Raw genomic sequence first — 27,537 nt, 5'->3', positions numbered from 1 at the left:
ACATTATGGTAAACTATCTTTCATCCTTTCCGTCGTGCTGAGTCAGGTGCTCAGCAACTACTGAAGCAGAGACGCCAACACTAGTGTTGTCCAATTTATTCGACACTTTTTCATTTCCTAATTGGGTCTTAGGGAGAGCTCCCTCTCCCTTGCAACAAATACTCGCCTTTATTTGGTGCTTTTTATCTCCCCCAGGACTCGTGTCCTCCCCAAAGTTTTGAGTCGAAAGTAATTCAGCTCGACAGGGCTGCAGATATTTAAAACATGAACAAATAAAAGTTGCTGTGCAGACCTTGGTAGAACTTTACAGGATCCAGGAATTCAAACCCCCGGTGATTTGGGTGCCTGAAAATCTTTGAATCCATTCCTAAGTGTCTGCTACAATCAGCAGGGAGGGAGAAGGGAGGAAAAGAGAGCGAGAGAGCAAGGGCTTGAGAAAGAAAGAGGGAAGGAAAAAAGAAAAGAGAGCGAGAGAGAGAGAGAGAGAAAGAAAAAATGATGTTTAGCTCATGCCCAGGAAGAGACAAGCTAGTGTCAGTCCTAGTGCGTGTGGCTTCAGCTTGTTCCTCTCCCTCTCAGCAATGTTGCTGTTCCTGCAGTCACACATCAAAGTGCGAAGGATACTGTAAAATGTGCGATAGCCGTACTCACTCTGCTAACGCATCTTCTTAAAAATAAAACTTTGAGGTAACAATTATGCCTGCACTTCTCGTTTCTATCTCTCTCTTTCTCTCTCTCTCTCTCTCTCTCTCTTGCTCACACACAGACGATCAGGGAATTACACTGCTCATGTTTACCTTTATCTATGCTGTTGCTGCTTGACTTGGGGTTCCAATCTTTGAGCTCCTTTATCCAACTTCTTCTCGAATTCAGCCTCCCACCCCGGAGCTCCCCTCTCCCAGTCCTCGACTGCCCACTCCCTCTCCCACACCGGGGCACACGTCGCCCACCACAGGACTCCCCTTTCCCTCTCCTACTCCGGGGCACCCGCCTATCACCCCGGGGCACACGCCATCCACCACTCTGCAACCTTCGCCCACCTCCGGAATCCCATATCGCAGACCTCCGCCCCAGTCTCCCAGACACCTGCCCCAGGCCCCCAGACACCCTCTCCAGGCCCCCAGAGCCCCGCCCCCCATACACCCGCCCCCCAGACCCCCGCCCTAGTCTTCCAGACCCCCTCTCCAGGCTCCCAGACCCCCGCCCCTCAGAACCCCTCTCCAGGCCCCCAGACCCCCGCTCTAGGCCCCCAGACCCCCGCCCCTCAGGCCCCCTCTCCGGGCCCCCATAACCCCACCCCTCAGACACCCTCTTCAGGCCCCCAGACCCCCGCCCCACAGGCACCCTCTCCAGGCCCCCAGACCCCCGCCCCTCAGAAACCCTCTCCAGGCCCCCAGACCCCCGGCCCTCAGACGCCCCCTCCAGGCCCCCAGAACCCCGCCCCTCAGAGACCCTTTCCAGGCCCCCAGACCCCCGCCCCTCAGAACCCCACCCCTCAGACACCCTCTTCAGGCCCCCAGACCCCCGCCCCTCAGAACCCCACCCCTCAGACACCCTCTTCAGGCCCCCAGAACCCCGCCCCTCAGATATCCTCTCCAGGCCCACAGACCCCCGCCCCTCAGAACTCCTCTTCAGGCCCCCAGAACCCCGCCCCTCAGATATCCTCTCCAGGCCCCCAGACCCCCGCCCCTCAGGACCCCACCCCTCAGACACCCGCTCCAGGCCCCCAGACCCCCGCCCCTCAGAACCCCTCTTCAGGCCCCCAGAATCCCGCACCTCAGACCCCCGCCCCTCAGAACCGAGCCCCTCAGACACCGTCTCCAGGCCCCCAGAACCCCACCCCTCAGACACCCTCTTTAGGCCCCCAGACCCCCGCCCCTCAGAAGCCCTCTCCAGGCCCCCAGATCCCCGCCCCTCAGGACCCCACCCCTCAGACACCCGCTCCAGGCCCCCAGACCCCCGCCCCTCAGAACCCCTCTTCAGGCCCCCAGAATCCCGCACCTCAGACACCCTCTCCTGGCCCCCAGAACCCCACCCCTCAGACACCCGCCCCTCAGAACCCCTCTTCAGGCCCCCAGAATCCCGCACCTCAGACCCCCGCCCCTCAGACACCCTCTCCTGGCCCCCAGAACCCCACCCCTCAGACACCCTCTTTAGGCCCCCAGACCCCCGCCCCTCAGAAGCCCTCTCCAGGCCCCCAGACCCCCGCCCCTCAGACGCCCTCTCCAGGCCCCCAGACCCCCGCCCCTCAGAATCCCTCTTCAGGCCCCCAGACCCCCGCCCCTCAGACACCCTCTCCAGGCCCCCAGAACCCCGCCCCTCAGACACCCTCTTCAGGCCCCCAGACCCCCGCCCCTCAGACGTCCTCACCAGGCCCCCAGACCCCCGCCCCTCAGACACCCTCTCCAGGCCCCCAGATCCCCGACCCTCAGACACCCTCTCCAGGCCCCCAGACCCCCGCCCCTCAGACGCCCTCTCCAGGCCCCCAGACCCCCGCCCCTCAGAATCCCTCTTCAGGCCCCCAGACCCCCGCCCCTCAGACACCCTCTCCAGGCCCCCAGAACCCCACCCCTCAGACACCCTCTTCAGGCCCCCAGACCCCCGCCCCTCAGACGTCCTCACCAGGCCCCCAGACCCCCGCCCCTCAGACCCGAGCCCCTCAGACACCCTCTCCAGGCCCCCAGACCCCCGCCCCTCAGAAACCCTTTCCAGGCCACCAGACCCCCGCCCCTCAGAACCCCGCCCCTCAGACAGCCTCTCCAGGCCCCCAGACCCCCGCCCCTCAGACACCCTCTCCAGGCCCCCAGACCCCCGCCCCTCAGAAACCCTCTCCAGGCCCCCAGACCCCCGCCCCTCAGACCCTCGCTCCAGGCCCCCAAACCCCCGCCCCTCAGACACCCGCTCCAGGCCCCCAGTCCCCCACCCCTCAGAACCCCTCTTCAGGTCCCCAGAACCCCGCCCCTCAGACACCCTCTTCAGGCCCCCAGACCCCCGCCCCTCAGACACCCTCTTTAGGCCCCCAGACCCCCGCCCCTCAGACGTCTTCTCCAGGCCCCCAGACCCCCGCCCCTCAGACCCGAGCCCCTCAGACAACCTCTCCAGGCCCCCAGACCCCCGCCCCTCAGACCCTCGCTCCAGGCCCCCAAACCCCCGTCCCTCAGACACCCGCTCCAGGCCCCCAGACCCCCGCCCCTCAGAACCCCTCTTCAGGTCCCCAGAACCCCGCCCCTCAGACACCCTCTTCAGGCCCCCAGACCCCCGCCCCTCAGACACCCTCTTTAGGCCCCCTGACCCCCGCCCCTCAGACGTCTTCTCCAGGCCCCCAGACCCCCGCCCCTCAGACAACCTCTCCAGGCCCCCAGACCCCCGCCCCTCAGACCCTCGCTCCAGGCCCTCAAACCCCCGCCCCTCAGACACCCGCTCCAGGCCCCCAGACCCCCGCCCCTCAGACACCCTCTTTAGGCCCCCAGACCCCCGCCCCTCAGACGTCTTCTCCAGGCCCCCAGACCCCCGCCCCTCAGACACCTTCTCCAGGCCCCCAGACCCCCGCCCCTCAGAAACCCTCTCCAGGCCCCCAGACCCCCGCCCCTCAGACACCCTCTCCAGGCCCCCAGACCCCCGCCCCTCAAACCCTCGCTCCAGGCCCCCAAAACCCCGCCCCTCAGACACCCGCTCCAGGCCCCCAGACCCCCGCCCCTCAGAACCCGTCTTCAGGTCCCCAGAACCCCGCCCCTCAGACACCCTCTTCAGGCCCCCAGACCGCCGCCCCTCAGATATCCTCTCCAGGCCCCCAGACCCCCGCCCCTCAAGCGCCCTCTCCAGGCCCCCTGACCCACGCCCCTCAGAACCCCTCTTCAGGTCTCCAGAACCCCGCCCCTCAGGTGCCCACTCCAGGCCCCCAGACCCCCGCCCCTCAGACACCCTCTCCAGTCCCCCAGAACCCCGCCCCCCAGAACCCCGCCCCTCAGAGCCCCGCTCCTCAGAGCCAGTCTTCAGGCCCCCAGACCCCCGCCCCTCAGATACCCTCTCCAGACCCCCAGACCCCCGCCCCCCAGAATCCCACCCCTCAGACGCCCTCTCCAGGCCCCCAGACCCCCGTCCCTCGGAACCCTGCCCCTCAGACACCCTCTCCTGGCCCCCAGACCCCCGCCCCTCAGACACCCTCTCCAGGCCCCCAGACCCCCGCCGCTCAGATACCCTCTCCAGGCCCCCAGACCCTCGCCCCTCAGACAACCTCTTCAGGCCCCCAGACGCCCTCTCCAGGCCCCCAGACCCCCGCCCCTCAGAACCCTGTCCCTCAGACACCCTCTCCAGGCCCCCAGACCCCCGCCCCTCGGAACCCTGCCCCTCAGACACCCTCTCCAGGCCCCCAGATCCCCGCCCCGCAGACACCCTCTCCAGGCCCCCAGACCCCCACCCCTCAGACACCTGCGCAAAGCTCCCAGAACTCCGCCCCTCAGGCCCCCTATCCAGTCCCCCAGAACCCCACCCCTCAGACATCTTTCCCTGGTCCAGACCCCCAGTTCTCAAATCCTGATTGCCACTTCTGTCCTTAATTATCAAACCTCCTGGCCCCACCCCCTCCACTCCTGGGCCCACCCCCTCCACTCCTGGCTTCTTTCTGTTGAATATCTGGTGAGCCCACCAGCCGAAGATGATGACGACTCCTCCCGTTGCCACGCCGAGGACCAGCAGTGCGAAGGTGAGGATTTCCATCGTTCAGACACGCAGCTGCCTATCTGTCCCTAGGGAAAACGGTCAGAACTGCAAACGGTACTCCAGGAAAAAAGGCAACAATACCACCTCCTAGAGGAGGGCAACTGGGGCTTGGGCTTTGTTGGGGAATGTCCAACTCGATCAAAAGCTCTTCCTTCAAATAGAGGAAATAAATTAGAATCCCGGATCCAGCTTAAATTGGCTTTATCAGTGGCTTCCAGTTTAATTTCACCACCGACATTTTTTGCTCGCCTTCCCACCTTAATGGGTTACCAAAATTTGAGCACGGGATTTTAGCGGGGGCTGGGATCGCTGTTGCCCAGTAATTCAAAACCAGAAACGCGGCCAAAGTAGATGCGCGTACTAATGCAAAGTGCGTAAAATCACGGATGGTAATTCACTAGATTAATTTCTAGGATGAGAGGGTTGTCCTATGAGGAGCGATTGAGTAGAATGGGCCTCTATTCTCTGGAGCTTAGAATGAGAGATGATCTAATTTAAACGTATAAAATTGTTTGAGGACTTGCCAGGGTAGATGCTGAGAGGCTGTTTCCCCTGGCTGCAGAGTCTAGAACTAGGGCTCATAGTCTCAGAAGGGGTCAGCCATTTATGAGGAGAAATGTCTTTATTCAAAGGGTTGTGAATCTTTGGAATTCTTTACCCTAGAGGGCTGTGGATGCTTAGTCGATGAGTATATTCCAGACTGATTTGACAGATTTTTGAAACTAAGGGAATCAAGGGAAATGGAGATAAGGCAGGAAAGTGGAGTTGAGGTAGAAGATCAGCCATGATCTTAATGATTGGCAGAACAGGCACCAGGGGCCATATGGTCTACTCCTGCTCCTAATTCTTATGTTCTTATGTCAGCTGATCCTGGCTTTAGATTGACCACAACAACAGCAACAGCTTGCATCTACACATTATGCCTTTAATTTGGAAAAACATCTCAAGGGCACTTCACGGACGAAAGAGGAAACGGACATCCAGCCAGAGAAGGAGATATCAGGGGTGGTGCACAAAAGCTTAAGTGAAGGAGGTGGGCTTTAAAAAAGGAGAGCCAGGTGGAGGTGTTCAGGAAGGAAATACAAAAGCATGACCTCCTAAGTTGCCGGGATGAATGGAGGGAATTGGGTGTGAAGTGGCAGGGGGGAGATACACAAGAGGCCAGAGTCACAGGCACCTAGAGCTTGGGGGTGTTGTAGGGCTGGAGCAGGTTACAGCGATAGAAAGGAGAAAATCCACGAGGGAAAGAGGGGGGGGGTGGTTAAACACAAGAGTGAGAATTTTAAAACTGGAGAACGGCCGATAACAGGAACGAGAGACCTGCTCAGTGTCCCGGGCGAATTGCAGACGTGATTAAAGCGTACACGGGCTGGAAGATTCTACATTCTGATCCTTAATGGAAGTTTGAAAAGCATGTGTCAATGAGCAGAGAGGGCTTTGTGAGGACACTTGGGCCTGGCTGTGGGTTAGTGGGCCAGGAATTCTCCAGGCTCCTGCTCCATTCCCGACGGCGAGGGGTGTTAGCAGAGCAGCCCAGGGGCCACACGCCCTACATGCCACGAGATGCGCCTTTGGGGACAGTGCGCGATCTACTTGTGCGAGCACTTGGCCACGCACATCGCAGCAAGATGGAAAAGCAACAATACATCTTTAAGGCAGTAAAACATTCCATCATCGGCAGTCCCTCGAAATCAAGGAAGACTTGCTTCCACTCTAAAAGTGAGTTCTTAGGTGACTGAACAGTTCAATACAGAAATTACAGTCTCTGTCACAGGTGGGACAGATAGTCATTGAGGGAAAGGGTGGGTGGGACAGGTTTGCTGCACGCTCCTTCCGCTGCCTGCGCTTGTTTTCTGCATGCTCTCGGCGATGAGACTCGAGGAGCTCAGTGCCCTCCCGGATGCACTTCCTCCACTTAGGGCGGTCTTTGGCCAGGGACTTCCAGGTGTGGGTGGGGATGTTGCACTTTATCAGGGAGGCTTTGAGGGTGTCCCTGTAACGTTTCCTCTGCCCACTTTTGGCTCGTTTGCAGTGAAGGAGTTCAGACTAGAGCGCTTGCTTTGGGAGTCTCATGTCTGGCATGTGAACAATGTGGCCTGCCCAGCAGAGCTGATCAAGTGTGGTCAGTGCTTTAATGCTGGGGATTAATGTTGGCCTGGAAAGCAGTGACAGGATCAGTCCAAGACAGCATGGATTTATGAAAGGGAAATCATGCTTGACGAATCTTCTGGAATTTTTTGAGGATGTAACTAGCAGAGTGGACAAGGGAGAACCAGTGGATATGGCGTATTTGGACTTTCAAAATGCTTTTGACAAGGTTCCGCACAAGAGATTGGTGTGCAAAATCAAAGTGCATGGTATTGGGGTAATGTACTGACATGGATAGAGAATTGGTTGGCAGACAGGAAGCAGAGAGTCGGGATAAACAGGTCCTTTTCAGAATGTTGATGCCAGTTCATTGGATATATTCAAGAGGGAGTTAGATATGGCCCTTACGGCTAAGGGGATCAAGGGGTATGGAGAGAAAGCAGGAAAGGGGTACTGAGGGAATGATCAGCCATGATCTTTTTGAATGGTGGTGCAGGCTCGAAGGGCCAAATAGCCTACTCCTGCACCTATTTTCTATGTTTCTATGTTTCTAATGTTGGTGCGTCTGTCCTCCCAGGGGATTTGGAGGATCTTGCGGCGTCATCATTGATGGTATTTCTCCAGCGTCTTGAGGTGTCTACTGTACATGGTCCATGTCTCTGAGCCATACAGGAGGCAGGTATTACTACAGCCCTGTAGACCGTGAGCTTGGTGGCAGTTTTGAGGGCCTGGTCTTCAAACACTCTTTTCCTCAGGCAGCTGAAGGCCTCCATACACAACTATAGTCTCCACAATGAACAATGAACAAAGTACGACACAAGTGCACATTGGCCTCCAATACAAGGAACTCCAAAGCGAATTCAAGCCAACTCTACTCTTACCTCGCACCGTGCTTCCACCAGGTGGCTACACGTGCCTTTCTTTTATCTGAGTCTAGTGCTTCTCCTCGGCCGAGGGCCAGCACCGGACGAGGTGATTGGATGCTCATGGGGTACAAAAGGCTCGAATGGACTGAGGCCGGCCTTCCTCTTCATGGCTGCATTTCTGGAGCTGGTGCCTGGGCACCTCCGGCCTGGTACCTGTACTGTGAAGGAGAAGGCTGGAAACCTGGCATTAAGCTGCTGTAGCCGAGAAAGGGCAGCCTCGTGCAGCTCGCCATTTCATCGGGCCCCGGATAATGTCCCCCTGCTATTCATTGGACTGGCTGGCAACATTTTTTTTACATAAACAGTGAGAGATTGGGAAATGTTGGTGTTCAGAGGGACCTGGGTGTCCTTGTATTCGAATCACTGATAATTGCTTGCTGTACCTGCATGTTAACTAAATGGTATGTTGGCCTTTATTACAAGAGGATTTGAGTATAAGAGTAAAGACGTCTTACTGCAATTATATATGAAACCGCACCTGGAGTATTGTGTATAGTTTTGGTCTCCTTACCTAGGGAAGGATATACTTGCCATAGAGGGAGCGCAACAAAGGTTCACCAGACTGATTCCTGGGATGGGAGAATCGTCCTATGAGGAGAGATTGAGTAGACTAGGCCTATATTCTCTAGAGTTTAGAAGAATGAGAGGTGATCTCATTGAAACATACAAATTTCTTACAGGGCTCGACAGGGTAGATGCAGGGAGGATGGTTCCCCTGGTTGGGGAGTCTAGAACCAGGGGTCAAAGTCTCAGACTAAAGGATCAGCCATTTAGGACTGAGATGAGGAGAATTTTTTTCACTCAGAGGGTGGTGAATCTTTGGAATTCTACACCCCAGAGGGCTGTGGAGGCTCAGTCTTTGAGTATATTCAAGACACAGATTGATAGATTTTTTGAATATTAAGGGAATCAAGGAATATGGAGATAGTAGAGTTGAGGTAGAAGATCAGCCATGATCTTATTGAATGGTGGAGCAGGCTCGAGGGGCCAAGTGGCCTACTCCTGCTCCTAATTCTTATGTTCTTATGTAATGGCAGCCATTCAGATCCTGAAAGCCCCTCCAGAGACAGCAGCCTATGTCCCAGGACGTCCCAGGTTATGCCCTGTGCCCCACTGCTACCAGAGTTGCCATCTGCGATTCTAGGAAGGATTAGGTTCAGTGTGGTCCCTGGGCACAGGTAAAAGTCTTCTATAAAGGGAGAGGAGGAGAATTAAAAAAAAATATTAAGGCAAGCAGTTGTAATCTGGAATGCACTGCCTGAAAAGTTGGTAGAAGCAGATTCAATAGTAACTTTCAAAAGAGAATTGGATAAATACTTGACGAGGAGAAAAATGCAGGGCTACAGGGAAAGAGCAGGTGAGTGGCACTTATTGGATAGCTTTCAAAAGAGCCAGCACAGGCATGGTGGGCTGAATGGCCTCCTTCTGTGCTGTAAGATTCTATGATATCCCGTGCAATCAAATTAAACCTGAATAACATCGCAGAATGTCTGTATTGAAAGTGCATACAATAAATTACCGATATGCCTGCCTCATGATAACCTTATCAAAGTGTTTCCTTAGGAGATAATAAAACTCTCTATGGTGATGACCAAACAGCCGAGTTATTGCCCATTACCATGGGAATGATGACTAGACATGACAAAGTCCACCGAAAGTGTACAAAGCCAATGTTTGGACTGGGCGTCACCGCTGGGGTGGAGTCGGCAAACAGCTTGGTTTGTTTCTAATTGAGGCAGGGGTGTAGAATCCAATCAGGATGGAGATAAGCTTCGAGTGTCCGAGGCTTTGGACTCTGGCCCATGGAGGAGAAGGCAGATAACAGCAGGCACTTTCCCCAAGGAGGAGGATGGCAAAAGTGGGAAAGAAACACCTCGGCAGACGCTTGCCCACCTTTTATAGAGTGGCTCTGGAAGAGGCCTAGGACATCCTCCAGCAGCCTATAATACAAAAGGGAATGGTCTGTGGCAATTGAGGAGAGAATATAATGGACCACTCATATTACAATATGTTTCCCAGTAAAAAAAAAAGCAAAACATTCAGTGCCCATTTCCAACATCAGTGAGACTAGCTCCCATCAACACCCATCCCCGAGCCATTTACTGGTCTCTAGGACTCCCTGGCACCACACCCTCCCTAGACAAGAGGAAGGCAATCTGTTCCCAGGCTTTAGAAGCACACGAGAAGTCTTGGAACGAGAAACAGCCATTCAGCCCATCAAGCCCGCTCTTTCCTACAATCCACGCACAACGACTTCAATCATCTTATTGTACATGGGCTAAACCCCGCTGATAAAACAGAAGGAGATCCCATGAAGCGACTCTCAGCTCATCTTGCTCGCGACAATTTTTAGCCTTCCATCATCTAGACTTGGGCTTCTTTCAATGTCACTCGAGGGCTGGATAACTGGGAGCTACACAAGATTTGGAACAGCTTTGCCTCTCCTCGGCACATTCACTGTGTTATGTCTGTGTTATGCCTGTGTTGCACTTATGAATGACTCCACGAGGCAATGTGTTGTACTCAAAGTGTAGTGACCTTGGTCCTTTATTTGTAACTCGAGAGTGAGGCACAAGCATGGTGGGCAGCCTTTTATACTGGGCCCTGCACACCTATACAGGTGACCCTCAGGTCTCCCACCGCAGTGCCCTCTGATGGACAGCCTCTGCCACAGGGACAGGAAACCCCGGTCTCCACCAGTTGCACCCTCTAGTGGTGCCAGCATAGTGTATACATAGTACATCAGGTAACAAGTCTCCATTTTATGCAACTATACAGTGACTACACAGAAGTATATCTATAGTCTGCATATGTAACACACGGCACATTACCTTCTTTGATTTGATGGCTGAAACCCCACCCCAGCATTCAATGGATGCCACAACTCTGAACAAATATACCCAGAACACGAGACTAACTGGGTGCACTGCTCGGAGGCTGGGATTAAGGTGCACTGGTGGGAGTGTTAATTTCTGCCTGCCCCCCGCCCCAGTATCTCTAGCCTGGCAGTGTTTGCTGTCGAAGTCAGCTCGGGAATGTGTTCCCGTCCCTAACACTAAACTCCCTGACGGGGGCCAATGAAGTTGGATGAGGGTCAGTGTGGCATCACAAGAGGCGGCACTGGTATATTCCTGAGTTGGCTCGGTTCCAATGCCACCAGGGAGTGGCCGCACTGAGAGGCGCCATGGGTGGCACATAGTTTTTAGCTTCTCTCGAACTCACAGCGTTGGCAGCGAGTGAAGACGTGGTGCTTCCTGCTATGTATGCAATAAAGGTTCAAACTGAGTACTGTATAACTAAGCAAGGTACAACCTTGGCTCTGCTTTATTAAGGCCCAAAGTGCCTGACTCTCAAAATGGCTGGCCTTTTATACCTGAGCAGCACCATGTGCGTGCTGCTCAGTGGCCTCCAACAATGACACCATCTGCTGGCTACAAGCAGAATGTACATACATGACACTTCCTTGTAGGCATGGCAGGAAAGGCTCACCTTCTGACCAGCTGGGAGTGGTCACCTTCCTGCTCTCATGGGTAATGTGCCAGCTGAAAAGATCTAAAGAAACAGGGAGGTCGTGAAGCAGCTCATCTGCAAATTTGCTTTTTTCCCTCCCCCGCAAAAAAAATTTTTTTCTCGTGCTCATTAAAGCGAGAGATTTTAGTGCTGCGGAATGGAACACTTTCCATTTTTACAGCCCATCTCAACATCGAACACTGCCAGGTGAGGTATAACATGGGGCCAGTCGGAAAGTAAAACAATCTTAGTCTCAGCCTTAGGTAGTGCATCCAACTAGTGTCAGATTCTGAATATATTTGTCCTGTACTTACATCCATTAAGAACTGGATTGAGACTGTCCTATACTCATTTTGCATACAGGATTGCTCCTGTTTATAAAGTGTTACATTCAGGATAACACATTGTCTACAGCGGAGATTCCCACCACATATCCTCTCCATCACCAAAACCGGCTACTTCCAACTCCGTCTCCACCCCTGCCTCAGCTCATCTGCTGCTGAAACCCTCATCCATGCCTTGGTTAGCTCCAGACCCGACTATTCCAATGCTTTCCTGGCCGACCTTGCACCTTCTGAACTTGAGATCATCCAAAACTTTGCTGCCCGCATCCTAACTCAACAAATTCCGTTCACCCATCACCCCCGAGCTCCACATTGGCTCCTGGTCTAACAACGTCTCTATTTTAAAATTCTCAACCCAGTTTTCAAATCCCTCCATGGCCTGGGCCCCTCCCCATCTCTAATCTCCTCGAGCTCTGAGATCTTTGCGCTCCTCCAATTCTGGCCTCTTGCACATCTACGATTTTCCACCATTGGTAGCCATACTTTCAGTTGCCTAGGCCCTCACCTCGAATTCCCTCTTTAAATCTCTCCACATCTGCATTTCTCTTCCCTCCTTAAAAACTTACCGTTTTGGCCAAGCTTTTGCTCAGCTGTCCCAATATCTCCTAATGTAGCTCGGTGTCAAATTTCCTTCGATAATAATTCTGTGAAGTAGCTTGGGACGATTTAAGAACACAAGAAATAGGAGCAGGAGTAGGCCATACGACCCCTCAAGCTTGCTCTGCCATTCAATATCATGGCTGATCTTCCATCTCAACTCTACTTTCCCGCCCGATCTCCATATCTCTTGATTTCCCTAAACTCCAAAAATCTATCTATTTCAGCCTTGAACATTCGGAGACTCGGCCAGAGAAATCCAAAGATTCACAACCCTCAGTCAAGAAATTCCTCCTCATCCCTGTCTTAAATGGCTTACCCCTTATCCTGAGACTGTGGCCCTTAATTCTAGACACTCAAGCCAGGGGAAACAACTTCTCAGCATCTACCCTTTAGAATCTTCTACGTTTCAATGAGATCATCTCTCATTCTTCTAAACTCCAGAGAGTAGAGGCCCATTCTACACAATCTCTCATCATAAGTCAGCCTCATCATCCCAGGAATCAATCTAGTGAACCTTCGTTGCACCGCCTCCAAGGTAAGTGTATCCTTCCTTAGATAAGGAGACCAAAACTGTGCACAGTACTCCAGGTGTGGTCTCACTAAGCCCCTGTACAATTGTAGCAAGACTTCCTTACTCTTATACTCCATCCCATTTTCAACAAAGGACAACATGCCATTTGCCTTCCTTATTGCTTGCTGTATCTGCATGCTAGCTTTTTGTGTTTCTTGCACAAGGACACCCAAATCTATGTTACTATGTCAAAGGTGCTATATAAAAAGACAAATTGTTGTTGTTACATAAAGGATAACACAGTCTGCAATCCGGGGTGCACAAATACAGGACAAGTCTTAGCTTGGAGTGTGTAACCTACATCTGACAAAGACAGACTGCCCACCAGACTGAGCCTTTTGTACAAAAAAAAACAGTAAAAGGCATGTCGCTGCTGTGTAAACATGTCTATGTGTCAGTGCAGCCGGGTGAGCAAACTGATGCTGGGATCGATGCGCTAATGTGGTTTCCACTGTAAACCTTACCATGATTTTAACAAGCAAGTGATCAGGGCTCCAGGCGCATGGGCCAAAAAACACAGACGCCCCAGTAGGCAAGCTTCAGCCCCTCAACTGCTTCGACATGCTTTGCAGTGCACGCAAACTTCGACAGTCACATAAATCGGAACCATCTCGTCAAAATCACAGCGCACAGCTGGAAGCTCGATGACTCGAAGCGGTCGTTAATGAAGCCCCTCCCACCTCTCTCGACTGGGTGTAAATATAACACACACTGCTGGCTGTCCTCTTTCCGCTTCCCGAGTCAGCGGCCGCCCATGGAGATTTTGGTATGTTATTCTGATGTGAGAGCCACCGTGGAAAATAAAAGATTTAAGAGAAAGGGGGAAAACACAAAAAAAAGAAATCGCGATCAGCTTAGGCCCGAAATCTCCTTCCTTTGGGTTTCCTTTCAAGAAAAAACCACCTAACTAGCGAAACAGGAAATGTCTACAATCGGAAATTACAAACCCAGCCACCACAAGGTCACATTCACCAGTAAAGCAGCTCGCTTCTCGGCCTTTTGGCTAAGATCATGCGTAACTGACCTGACCAGCCACCATGACCTCCGGGTGGTTTCTCCCTGGTCAGGAAGGTATATGCTTGCTTTTTTGGAAACAGGAGGTGGGTGGGGTGGCTTGACCCATCCACCTCCACGGAGGTGTGTGGGGTGGCTTGACCCATCCACCTCCATGGCACGAACCTGGTATTGCAGTACTTCCAGGAACGGTGCAGTGGCTCTAGGCCTTTTGGCTAAGAGCATTGGCGCAGAGTGATCCTTGGCATGTGCAAGGTGACCTCTGGCGTTTGTGATTTGACAAAGAATTGGAACGATTGGCTACGAATTTATAATAAAAAAAAAGTAAAGCAGCAGCCACACACTCAAACAGGGCATCATTACATAATAACCGATTCGTACTTTAATCATCAGCCTCGGTTTGCGGAGCTCGCTGCTTGTGGAAAATTTGTGCAGGGAGTGAGGCCTCGGTGCGGACTGGCTGCCGATCGGAAAGTTGGGCCAGTTGGCAGCTCTTAAAGGGCTGCTGCTGGCTCTCGAGTTTGTAAGAATTTGCTTGGGACAGAGCTGGAATTGTGGGACACCGGTTCTAATTTGTGTTTGGGATGGCGGCAGAAGATTCCAGCAATCAGTCCTGATGCACTGGAGGACGGTGACTGAGGTGGGCCAAAGGAGGGCATCTCTCCTTCAGGAAGAGTGCCAGGCCCCTCTGAAACCTGAAACCAGGAGGTACAAGCTGCTTGGGAAGAGGGCGAGTGAACTAGACATTCACTAAAAGTGTCACGGTAAAAAGAAAAAACACTTGCATTTCTATAGCACCTTTCACAACCTCAAAGCACTTAACAGCCAATGAAAAACATTTGAAGTGTAGTCATTGTTGTAATGCGAGAAACGCAGCAGCCAATTTGCGTACAAGCAAACTCCCACAAACATCAATGTGATAAATGACCAGATAATCTGTTTGTTATGTTGAGGGACAAAAATTAGCCAGCTCTTCTTTGAAATAGTGCCACGAGAGCAAACGGTTTAGCGTCTTATCGAAAAGAGGGCACCTCCAACAGAGCAGCGCTCCCTCAGCACTGCACTGGAGTGTCAGCCTAGATTTATGTGCTCAAGTTTCTGGAGTGGGATTCCAACCCACGGCTCAGGTAGGTATGCTCATTTTACAACAAGAACATAAGAAATAGGAGCAGGAGTAGGCCATTTAGCCCCTCGAGCCTGCTCCACCATTCAGTAAGATCATGGCTGATCTGATCATGGACTCAGCTCCACTTTCCTGCCCGCTCCCTATATCGCTCAAAAATCTGTCTATCTCCACCTTAAATAAATTCAATGACCCAGGCTCCACAGCAGAGAATTCTCTGGGGCAGAGAATTCCATAGATTTACATGCATACTCTTCCTTCATTCCAAGGATTTGGCTGCATATTAATTAATTGATTTTTATTTGTTCTCCAAATGTGGGCATCACAGGCAAGCCGAGATTTATTTCCTGTCCACTGTGGCATTGAGAGTATGGTGCTTACGAGGCAGGGGGTGTTATTGGAGTGACCTTGGTGAGCGCATCCTAGATCATATAAGCTGCTCCGATAATGGGAGCGCGCGGATATACATACAGAGTCCACACCCCACCCCCAAGGGCACCGATCAAGCAAACTGTTTCATCCTGGAGATTGTCGAGCTTCTCGAGCCTTGTTGCGGTTGCACCCATCTAGGACATTCCATCACACTCTCTGGCGCATCGCAGTTACTGAACCCCGAAGGCGAGCAGCTGCAAAAGGTACAAGGCTGCCGCGCCTACGCACTCTCATCTACACAGGACATTCACACTCGGAGACGCGCGCATGCACGGAGCAGTGGGAGAAAATGTCAGCACCTGAATTGGCAGGACTGTTGCCAGAAAGGGAACCGCCGGGAGATAGCCCAGCCCTTCTCAAAACAAAAAAAAAAGTCAACAACCTATGAGGAGGAACATGCCTCCTGGCACTGAGCCTCATGCACTGGGAGTGTTGATCGGAAATTCGGGCGGGGGGCCGCCACGATTTATCCGGTGGGGCTGGGGGGGTGCTCCAGGAGCACGTACATGTAAAATTATACTATCGGTGTCCAGTTGCAGAGTGCAGTTGGAGAGGTAACTGCCACGGGGCCTGGCAAAAAGCCATTTTGCTTGCATTTTTTTGGCAATGGTATGCGTCATGGGTGGAGACCAAAACGGAGGAAAGGTTAACATAAACGAGGGAGAAAAATAAACGCACACGTATTTATGAATACAGTACAGTGGGGTAGCATCAACCAAATCTGAACGGCCAGCCAAACACAATAAACATGGGCTACTGGAGACACTGGATACAAGGACTGGCCCTGGCTACCAGCTTTCCCGTTTACACTCAAAAGCACAGATTACCTCTTCTGCATTGGCCATAGCCCCAGGTCCAGGGAGGTGCAAAACCCGCCGATTCTGTAAGTCCGGGTCAAATGGACATTGCACCTACTTGAGCTGCCTCCAGAGGAGGAGAGCAGTGGTGCTCACATCACAACCCAGGGGCCAATGGCAGCCCACCTCCCCGTTCACCAGTGACCCCTCAGCAGTCATGGTGCCTCACTGTGTTTCTGGGCTGCACAATGTTGACTGAGCTCAGATTCCATAGATTTTCCTTGGTGCTCCTTAAAAAGCAATGCCATGAGGGGAGGTCAAGGTTGGCCCAACATTCAGGCAGCAAGTGAAAGGGTCACGTTAAAACAAGAGCGACTCAATACGACTACATTTTTCTTTGCGCTTCCTGGGGGGTGGGGGGCGAAGTGCCGGGCTGCTGCTTATCTACTAGTGTCAGCTGTGGCTCAGTGGGTAGCACCCTCGCCTCCCAGTCTGAAGGGTGTGAGTTCAAGTCCCACTTCAGCGACTTGAGCACAAAAAAAAATCCAGGCTGACACTCCAGTGCAGTGCTGAGGGAGTGCTGCACTGTTGGAGGTGCCGTCTTTCGGAAACGTTAAACCAGGTTATCTCTCTCAGGTGGATGTAAAAGATCCCATGGGACTATTTTAAAGAAGAGCAGGGGAGTTATCCCCGGTGTCCTGGCCAATATTTATCCCGCAATCAATATAACAAAAAACAGATTATCTGGTCATTATCACATTGCTGTTTGTGGGAGCTTGCTTGTGCGCAAACTGGCTGCCGCGTTTTCTACATTACAGCAATGACTACACTCCAAAAGGACTTCATTGGCTGTAAAGCGCTGAGACGTCTGGTGGTCCAGAAAGGCGCTATTTCAACGCACGTCTTTCGTCCTTTTTACTGCTCAGTGACATGATTGAAATCAGGAGCTCGCCGTAGGGAAAATGGCAGCCACAGATCCATGCAACGATCACCCTAAATGTTGCTGCATTCCTTGCAGTGGATTTCAAGACACATTGTTTTGGGGGTCATGGCCCTCAACGAAAGGTTAGCGCATCCCAATTGGTTGGCGTTGAACTGGACTTCGGGGCTTCTACTCCATGCAGTCACAACAAGGAAATAGCCCATTCAGCCCAACCAGACTGTCCCGAGATGTTAGATAGGGTGAGATGGTACAAGGTGGAAGAATGCAGGATTGGAGCATGAACTGGCTGAATGAATATTACAACAGATAAACAGGCCATTGTAATTCGAGAGCATTTACTCTTCACACGAGCATATAGTCCTGATCACATTTACCCTCCCCCTGTTTCCATATCCCTTCAACCCATTTTCCTTTCATCCAATCTAATCTTGAATGGCGACATTGTTTCTGCCTCAATCACTAACCCTGGAAGTGAATTCCACAGCCTCCCAACTCTGAAGAAGTTGCTCCAGCCCTCTGTTCTAAATCTCAGATTGTATCACAACAACAACTTTTATTTATATAGTGCCTCTAACATAGTAAAAGGCGCTTCGCAGGAGGATTATAAAACAAAACAAATACATTTGTAAGGAGAAATTAGGGCAGATGACCAAAAGCTTGATCAAAGATATAGGTATTAAGGAGCATCTTAAATGGAGGAAAGAGAGGCGGAGAGGTTTAGGGAGGGAGTTCCAGAGCTTGGGGGCCCAGGCAGCTGAAGTCACGGCCACCAATGGTTGAGCAGTTATAATCAGGGATGTTCAAGAGGACAGAATATGAGGAGCACAGATATCTGACCACTGGCTCTCCTCTTTCTTACTATTTCTGATACTATGAAGAGCAGAGTCTGGCTTTCGACCTGTGTTCTGCAGGCATTATGGGATGGCACCCTGTCAGGATCGAGGAGGCAGACTTATCTGGTGAGCTGCTGAACCGGAGAAACAGCATTCTCAAAGGAATTTGCCATTTATCTTCTTCCCACTGCAAGATTCCCTTAGGCGAACATGCATGCATGCCTTGTTTGTAGTTACGAGCAATGACCCGACAGTGCCATCAAAAATAACACTGTTCTCTTTCCTGATGACGGCATCCAACACGAGAGGTTTAACTCCCATCTGAAGCGCGAGTGACAACTGAAACAATGCAGGCAGGCACAGACAGTGGGTGGAGGAACAGAGTGATCTCGATAGCATTGGGACGATCAAGCAAATAACCTCATCGGGAAAGACAGACTATGATAATGACTACCTGCCAAAGAGCTGTAAAACCTCTTGGGTAAATGGCACGATTTACATAGAATTACAAGATGGAAACAAGACAGTTCGGCCTAACCAGGTGGTGTTGGTGATTATCCTTAACAGGAGCAGCAGTTCAAATCCCATGTGTCCAGTCCGTTCCCATATGTCTTTATCTTCCTTTCCGTCAACCACCTGTCTAACCTATTCTTAATTGTTGACATGGTTTCTACTTCAATCCACAGCCTAGTAACACGCTAGTAACCTACTCGGTCCTAAATCTCTTGCGTTTATCTTTGTATCCATCTCCCTACAATCACTGGAAACAGTCTGCTTCTATCTACTCCTGTCTCATCGCTTCAGAATTTTAAACGTCTCTATCAAATCGCCCTGTAACCTCTAATTTCAACAAAAACAGCCCGAGTTTTTCTTTGTGTTTGAACTTCCTCGTATCTTGGCATTCGCTCGGTAATCAGCGACTTGTGCGGAGGGAAACCAGAGACAAAGCCAGCTGGTTGGCAAAACGGGTAGAAACATGACACCTTCAAGGAAACTTAATTTCCACCGGTCACTGTTTGCAACTTTGGGGCTCGACCAAGACTTGAGCTGGCAAGTGACAGAATATTGACTCGCCTGCTGGGGTCTTTTACAGACCTGTCACAGGCCTCAAGCGAAACACAGACAAACAGTCAGGTCCGTCAGTAACCACCCTAGATGATGCAAAGTCATTCATCAGCATCCAACCGCTAGTAATGCTAACTTGTGGAAGCAAAATTGGCTTTAACAAAAATAAGTGCTACTTTCAGAAGAAACTCTGATCCTGCACATCCCTATCTACTTAATCAATGTGGATACCATATAATCCAATCTAGGCTGACAAGTGCAGTGCTGAGGGAGCACTACACTGTCGGAGGTGTCGTCTTTCGGATGAAACCATAAACCAAGGCCTCTTCTCCTCCTCTCATGCAGACATAATTTATCCTAAGACACTATTTCAAAGAAGAGCAGGGGTGTTATCCCTGGTGTCCTGGCTAATATTTATCCCTCTACCAACATCACAAAAAACAGATTATCTGGTCATTTATCACAATGCTGTTTGTGGGAGCTTGCTGTGCACAAATTAGCTGCTGCGTGTTGCAACAGTGACTACACTTCAAAAGTACTTCATTGACCGTGAAGTGCCTTGGGACATCCGGAAAGGGATTTTAAATGCAAGTTCTTTTTTCTTCAAGCAACTTTCTGCCAATGTCGTGTAGCATTTGGATGGGTTTGTGAGTGTCTCTGCCAGCTGCTTAAGCCGATAGGCGGGACCTTCGCCAATAGATTAGTTTTATTGAGTCGGGTTTAGCACTAATCCTTCTAAGCTTTTGCAAATCATAAAAGTTGGGTGCTGGTTCTTGTGATATTACTCCTTTCTTCTTGGATTGGGAGAACTTTCTGCTTATGCCTCCCTCGTCCAATAGCATCAGAAATAAAAGCAAGGTTGACTGCTGTTTATGGAGAATTGCTGCTCTCGGTTACAGCCAATGCACTTCAATAGCAACCCATTGTGTGAAGTGTAGAGATGCTTTGATGAGATTTGCATTTATGTATTGCTTATTTATTCATTATTGCAGTGAATGAGAGAACATGCTCATATATTTTGATTTATTTCAGAGAGGTAACAAACCTCATGTCTACATCTGCTGAGCCAATTGCTAAGCTACATTTCTAAAGAAAAACAGAAGCTTTGCCATACAGGACCCAGACGGTGGTCACTGGTTGTTAAATAGCTGCAGAAAGCTCAGTAAGTCAGGAGCATGGAGCCCAATTGTAGCGTCTCTACCAACATCTGCTTACACAACACAGCCCAGGGCTCAAACCTCGGACCTTACTGGTCCACATGGGTCAGCTACTCACTGGGCTACTGGGCAAGCTCAGCAAATCACTTTGATCCTAACCTCAAGACAAATGACCTGAGCAGCATTCCTTTTCATGTCACTACTCTAAAGCCAATTAACTACTGGCACCTGTAGTGACGTCATCAGTGAGAGACCACACACACACACACACACACATACACGAGTATATGTGCACAAATCGTTGAGGGTGGCAGGGCAGGCTGAACATAAGAACATAAGAATTAGGAACAGGAGTAGGCCATCTAGCCCCTCGAGCCTGCTCCGCCATTCAACAAGATCATGGCTGATCAGGCCGTGGACTCAGCTCCACTTACCCGCCCGCTCCCCATAACCCTTAATTCCCTTATTGGTTAAAAATCTATCTGTGATTTGAATACATTCAATGAGCTAGCCTCAACTGCTTCCTTGGGCAGAGAATTCCACAGATTTACAACCCTCTGGGAGAAGAAATTCCTTCTCAACTCGGTTTAAAATTGGCTCCCCCATATTTTGAGGCTGTGCCCCCTAGTTCTAGTCTCCCCGACCAGTGGAAACAACCTCTCTGCCTCTATCTTGTCTATCCCTTATTATTTTAAATGTTTCTATAAGATCACCCCTCATCCCTCTTAACTCCAACAAGTAAAGACCCAGTCTACTCAATCTATCATCATAAGGTAACCCCCTCATCTCCGGAATCAGCCTAGTGAATCGTACCCCCTCCAAAGCTAGTATATCCTTCCTTAAGTAAGGTGACCAAAACTGCACGCAGTACTCCAGGTGCGGCCTCACCAATACCCTGTACAGTTGCAGCAGGACCTCCCTGCTTTTGTACTCCATCCCTCTCGCAATGAAGGCCAACATTCCATTCGCCTTCCTGATTACCTGCTGCACCTGCAAACTAACTTTTTGGGATTCATGCACAAGGACCCCCAGGTCCCTCTGCACCGCAGCATGTTGTAATTTCTCCCCATTCAAATAAGAAAGCGGTTAAAAAGCATACGGGATCCTGGGCTTCATAAATAGAGGCATAGCGTGCAAAAGCAAGTAAGTTATGATAAACCTGTATAAAACACTGGTTTGGCCCCAATTCTGGGCACTGCACTTTAGGAAGGATGTGAAGGTCTTAGAGAGGGTGCAGTAAAGATTTATGAGAATGATTCCAGGGATGAGGGACTTCAGTTACGTGGATAGACTAGAGAAGCTGGGGTTGTTCGCCTTGGAGCAGAGAGGGTTGAGAGGAGATTTGATAGAGGTATTCAGAATCATGAGGGGTCTGGACCAGATAGAGAAATTGTTCCTATTGGTGGAAGTGTCGCGAACCAGAGGACACAGATTTAAGGCAATTGGCAGAAGAACCAAAGGCGACATGAGGAAAAACTTTTTTTTTTAAACTCAGCGAGTGTTTAGGATCTGGAGTGGTGGAGGCAGACTCAATAGTGGCTTTCAAAAGGGAATTGGATAAGTACCTGAAGGAAAACATTTTGCAGGGCGACAGGGAAAGGGTGGGGAAGTGCCCTTACAGAGCCGGCACAGGCTCGACAGGCAACACACACACACACGCAGTGTACGTGTATTTGTATCTGTTGGCCCTTGTACAGACTGGATAGGAAATGGCCAATCTACCCGTGGAGAAGGACAATGCAGACAACAAAATAGTCAAACTCTGAACTCCATTGAGTTTCCTTCATTATTTTTGGCGTAGACTCATGGGGCTCAATTTTCCCCAAAGCATTTTTTTGGCGTATTTGAAGAGTTACACACGCTTTTTTGTGGGCCAAGTGTGCCAAAAAAAGTGTTGCAAGCTTCCCCGTTGGATCTCTTCATTTTGGCATGGCCTAACCCGAGGGGGGGGGAGGTGGAGCCTTGATCTGCGCCAAAAAGATCAGGCTGCCATGGTAACCAGGGACGCAGTGCAACCTGAGGCTGCAAAGTGAAGCATATAGCCACCTCCCAACACATTAAAAAAACTGAAAAGCACATAGCACCATCTTACCTTCAATCCCGCCTCTCTCTCTCCCTCCCCCTCTCCCGGGGACTCCGAATGGAACTGGACTGAGAGAGAGAACCAGGGACCGAGAATGAGACCGGACAGCCTTCGGGCAGATTTGGAGGTAAGTTGCTGCTATGTATTTTTCAATTCTTTCAGTGTGTCTGGGCATCTGCTGCGTCACTTTCCTTACCTGCGCCGATTTCCTTAACTCTAGAGAAGGTTTTTCTGGACAGGCCATATATGCTGGCCTAATCAGAACTGGAGTAACTCTCAGCTGGCCAAACTTCCCTAAATGGCCAAAAGTGGCGTAGGTGGCTGGTTACACCCCTTTTGGCTGAAAACAAAACTGACTCTAAAAATTCATAACTAACTGAGTTACACTGGTGCAAATTGATTGGGGAAACTGGAGATTTTTAAGTTAGGCCAGAAAAAGCAGTCTGCTCAAAAAAAACGGCTCAAATACTGGGGAAAATTGAGCCCATGCAGACTAAGCAGGTGCCAGGACTCGATCTATGCTGGGAGTTGGGACATCATAGTTAGCCTTGGCTGCTCGGATTTAGGAAAGGGGTGCAAATAAATCCAGGGGTGCTTCTCCCAACTCAGACTGGAGAGCACAAGTCAGGCCAAGATCGGGCTCAGCTGTGATACCCTCCATGGTCAGATAGCCTAGGCTCACTCATGAAGAACGCATCCGTTGGGCGATATCTCAGTAAGAGTGTTTTCAAGAAAGAAGTAGGGGAAACCATTTCTTCAACAGCCCTGTGCGCTTTGTTCTGGAGTGTTATAAGAAAAATAAAATCCCGCTTATGCAAACATACAAAATTAATGGGCAGGAAAAGACTAGCTGATCCAACAAGCCTGCCCCACACACCATGGTCCCTCTCCCTGGCAAGTGTGAGGCTGAACCAGACTGTTTGAAACCTTGGTGTCGTATTTGACCCCGAGATGACCTTCCAACCACATATCCGCGCCATCACCAAGACCACCTTTACCCACCTCCGTAACATCGCCCAAGTCCACCCTGCCTCAGCTCATCTGTTGCTGAAACCCTCATCCATGCCTTTGTTGCATCAAGACTTGACTATTCCAATCTACTCCTGGCCAGTCTCCCATCTTCCACCCTCCATAAACCTAAGCTCACCCAAAACGCTGCTGTCCGTATCCTAACTTGTACCATAACAATTCAGAGCAGGAGTAGGCCATATGGCCCCTCAAGCCTGGCCCGCCATTCAATAAGATCATGTCTGATCTTTGAGCTCAACTCCACTTTCCTGTCCGATCTCCATATCCCTTGATTCTTCCAGAGTCCAAGTCCCATTCACCCATCACCCCCGTGTTCACTCACCTACATTAGCTCTCGGTTGAGCAGCGCCTCAATTTTAAAATTCTCATCCTCGTTTTCAAATCCCTCCGTGGCCTCACCACTCCCCATCTCTGTACCTCCTCCCGCCCTACAACCCTCCGAGATATCTGCGCTCCTGAAATTCGGGCCTCTTGCGCATCTAACATTGGCGGACGTGCCTTCAGCTGCCGAGATCCTTAGCTCGGACATTCCCTCCCTAAATCTCTCTGCCTCTCTATCCTCCTTCAAGATACTCCAACACCTCTCTTTCTGCCCTATTATCTCCGTATCAAATTTTGTTTGATAATGCTCCCCTGAAGTGCCTTGGGATGTTTTACTACACGAAAGGCACCATATAAATGCAAATTGGTGTTGGAGCATTTATGACTAAACACTTCCTTATTCCCCACCCACGCCCTCCCATAACCATTATCAGCTTCACTCAGGTGCAAAACCAAGACCAATAAAACTGTCCAACCAGCAAACTAGCTGAATAATAAACTTGAGATCATAAAGGATGACTCTGCAGTCCTCTCCCACACCCTCCAACCTCACTTGTCCTGGCAGATGTGAAAAGCTCACCGATTCCTTTGTTTGCAAAATTGAGGCGATCTACTCAGCTGCCTCTTTCTCCTCTACTCCCCCCACCCTCGCTCCCCAGGTCTCTCGAAATCCAGCTCCACCCCTATAACTATGCAACTCCTCCACCAACTTTCTTCAATCTAATTCCCGCTACGAACTTGCTTGGCCCCTTTCCAAACCATTTCCTATCCATCGGATTCAAAAGCAGGGAAGTCATGTTAAACTTGTATAGAATGTTAGACCACACTGCACTGGTCTTCATATAATAAAAAGGATGTACAGGCATTGGAGAAGGTGCAAAACAGATTCACAAGTATGACACCAGAACAGAGAGATGAAAACTATCAGGAAAGACTCAACAGGCTGGGGCTCTCTTCTCTGGAAAAGAGAAGGCTGAGGGGTAACCTGAAAGAGGTCTTTTAAGATAATGAAAGGGTTCGATAGGGTAGATGTAGGGAAGATGCGGGGAAGACCAAAACTAGAGACCTTAAATACAAGATAGTCACTAATAAATCCAATAGGCAATTCAGGGGAAACGTTTTTTACCCAAAGTGGTTAGAATGTGGTACTTGCTACCAAAAAAAGAGTAATTGAGGAAAATAGCATAGATGTATTTAAGGGAAACATAACATAAATAGCAGGAGTAGGTCATTTAGCCCCTCGAGCCTGCTCCGCCATTCAATAAGATCATGGCTGATCTGATCTTGGGAAGCTAGATAAGCACATGGAGGGAGAAAGGAATAGAAAGATATGCTGATAGGCTGAGAAGAAGAGGGGTGGGGAGGAACCTGGTGTGGAGCATTAACGCTAATATGGACCAGTTGGGCCGAATGGCCAGTTTGTATATTGCAGACTCGATGTAACTCGTACCCAACTTCCCCTTCTCAGCCCATGATTGGCAACATATTCATATCTGGAAGCATCGTTCCCAACTCTTTCAAAATCATCATCAACTGTCTGCTCCTTAAAAAAAAAAACAGGCTCAATGTCTCTAACTTTACAATTACCAATGTCTCATGTTTCTCCAAGTTTTACTCTCATTTTCCTCGCTACTCACTGTTCCAGTCCCAAAAACATGGATCGTGACTGTGGCTACAAGAGCAGGTCAGAGGCTGGGTATTCTGTGGCAAGTGACTCACCTCCTGACTGCCCGAAACCTTTTACTATCTACAAGGCACAAGTCAGGAGTATGATGGAATACTCAACATTTGCCTCCAACAACACAAGAAGCTCGACACCATCCAGAACAAAGCAGCTCGCTCGATTGGCACCCCATCCACCACCTTAAACATTCATTCCCTTCACCAGCAACACACCGTGGCTGCAATGTGCACTATCTAAAGGATGCACTGCAGCACTCGCCAAGGCTTCAACAAACCTCCCAATCCCGCGACCTCTACTACCTAGAAGGACATGGGTCGCAGGCGCATGGGAACACCACCACCTCCAAGTCACAAAGCATCCTGACTTGGAAATATATGGCCGTTCCTTCATCGTGGCTGGGTCAAAGTCCTGGAACTCCCTAGGTGACTCACCACCACCTTCTCAAGGGCAATTAGAGATGGGCAATAAATGCTGGCATTGCCAGAGACGCGCAGATCCCATAAATTAATTTTTTTTTAAAGTCAGAACCATCCTGGTCAAAGTCTCCACGGACATCCTGTGTGACAACATAGTCACTAATACCGCATACAATCGCCTCAGACGTGAGTCAGCATTCCATCCTCGGTACTCTCCTATTCAATATCAAGCCAGCCCCCTGCAGCATCATTTGAAAGCACAGCTTCAGCTTCTGTGTTCGTGTCAATGACAAACAACTATGCCCCTCTGCCAGATCAGGGGCTTTACTATCCATCATCCCCATCCCAAGTCCTGGATGAGTGGAAATTTCTTGCAGCTTAATGCCAGCAAAACTGGTTCAATGCAAGGATTCTAGGGAATAAGGCAGATGATCTAAGGATGCAGATCGACATGTGGGATATGATATTTTAGCTATTACTGAGACATGGCTGAAAGAAGGGCAGGTATGGTAGCTTAACATTCCTGGTTACAGGGTTTTCAGACGAGATCGAGAGGGAGATAAAATAAGACGGCGGGGGGGGGGGGGGGGTGCTTGCCACAATATTGATTAAAGAAACAATTACAGCTGTGAGGAAACATAGAAACATAGAAAATAGGTGCAGGAGTAGGCCATTCGGCCCTTCGAGCCTGCACCGCCATTCAACAAGATCATGGCTGATCATCCACCCCAGCAGCCCCACCCCCACGCCCCCTCCACACCCCCTGATCCCCCCCCCCAGCCGCAAGGACCACATCCAACTCCCTCCCGAACACATCCAATGAACCGGCATCAACAACTCTCCGCGGCAGGGAACCCCACAGGTCAACAACTCCCCGAGTGAAAAAGTCTTTCCCCATTGCAGCCCCAAACAGCCCACCCACCATCCCAAGACTGTGCCCCCGCCCCCCCCCCCCACCCCCCACCGGGAACACTCCCCCCGCACCCAACCCGCCCCTTCCCGTCAGAATCCTTCCCAAATGCCGAACACCCCCAGATGTCGAGCCCCCAGCCCCGGCCACCCCGGAGCCACGCCCCCGCGGCGCCAACCACACCACATCCACCAACCGCCATCTGCGCAGTCAACCCGTCCACCCCACTCTGAACACTCCCCGCACCGAGGCACAGAGCCCCCAGGCCCGCCCCTCCAACACACTTCGCCTCCCCAGACCTCCGCTGCAATGTGACCCCTCCTCTCCTCCGCCCTGGGTTTCTCCGCCCCCCACCTCCACCTCTCTCCCATCCCCCGCCCCCGTCTCCCCTCCACTTCCCTCTGCCTCCCTGCACAGGCTCCCATCTTGGGGGCGGCAACCTTCTGGGGCCGGGAATTTTAGCCCCCAGCATGGAAGTCCTGCTCCCGCCGCAGAATTGGCTTACCACCCCTCAAAAGAGGGATGATATGTTAGAAGGATCATCAAATGAGGCTATATAGGTTGAATTGAAGAACAAAAAAGGTGCAATCACACTGCTGGGAGTGTACTATAAACCCGCAACCAGTCAGAGGGAGATAGAAGAGCAAATATATAGCCAAATTTCTGAGAAGTGCAAACAACAATAGGGCAGTAATAGTAGGGAGATTTCAACTACCCCATATTAACTGGTATAGAATTAGCATGAACAGTATGGAGGGAGCAGAATTCTCAAAATCATTCAGGAAAACTTTTACAGCTAGTACGTAGCAAGCCCAAAGAAAGAGAGGGGGCAGTTCTGGAATTAGTTTTAGGGAATGAATCTGGGCATCAGTGGGAGAGCATTTTGGTGGTAGTGATCATAATTCAGTTACATTTAGGGTAGTTATGGAAAAGTACAAAGACAGACCAGGAATAAAAGTTCTCAATTGGGGA

At 50.8% G+C, this 27,537-nt stretch overlaps 1 protein-coding gene and 1 pseudogene across 3 annotated transcripts in view; one reads left to right on the top strand and one right to left on the bottom strand.

The window, feature by feature from the left end:
- Positions 1-27,537, bottom strand: part of plcd1a (phospholipase C, delta 1a) — a 142,151-nt gene that overhangs the window by 92,822 nt on the left and 21,792 nt on the right. The window contains exon 1 of one of the 3 annotated variants that reach the window (XM_070881770.1): positions 13,223-13,590. The exons of the other annotated variants lie outside the window; for them this stretch is intronic. The gene's annotated coding sequence lies outside the window, so the exon portion shown is untranslated. Of the gene's footprint in view, positions 1-13,222; positions 13,591-27,537 lie in introns of those variants that run through there. 3 annotated transcript variants of the gene reach the window in all.
- LOC139264845 (U2 spliceosomal RNA) lies at positions 13,742-13,974 on the top strand (annotated as a pseudogene).

Source organism: Pristiophorus japonicus, chromosome 5 (genome assembly GCF_044704955.1).
Source record: "Pristiophorus japonicus isolate sPriJap1 chromosome 5, sPriJap1.hap1, whole genome shotgun sequence".
NCBI lineage: Eukaryota > Metazoa > Chordata > Chondrichthyes > Pristiophoridae > Pristiophorus > Pristiophorus japonicus.
Note: the sequence above shows the minus strand (reverse complement) of the source record. Positions and strands in the feature narration are given on the sequence as shown.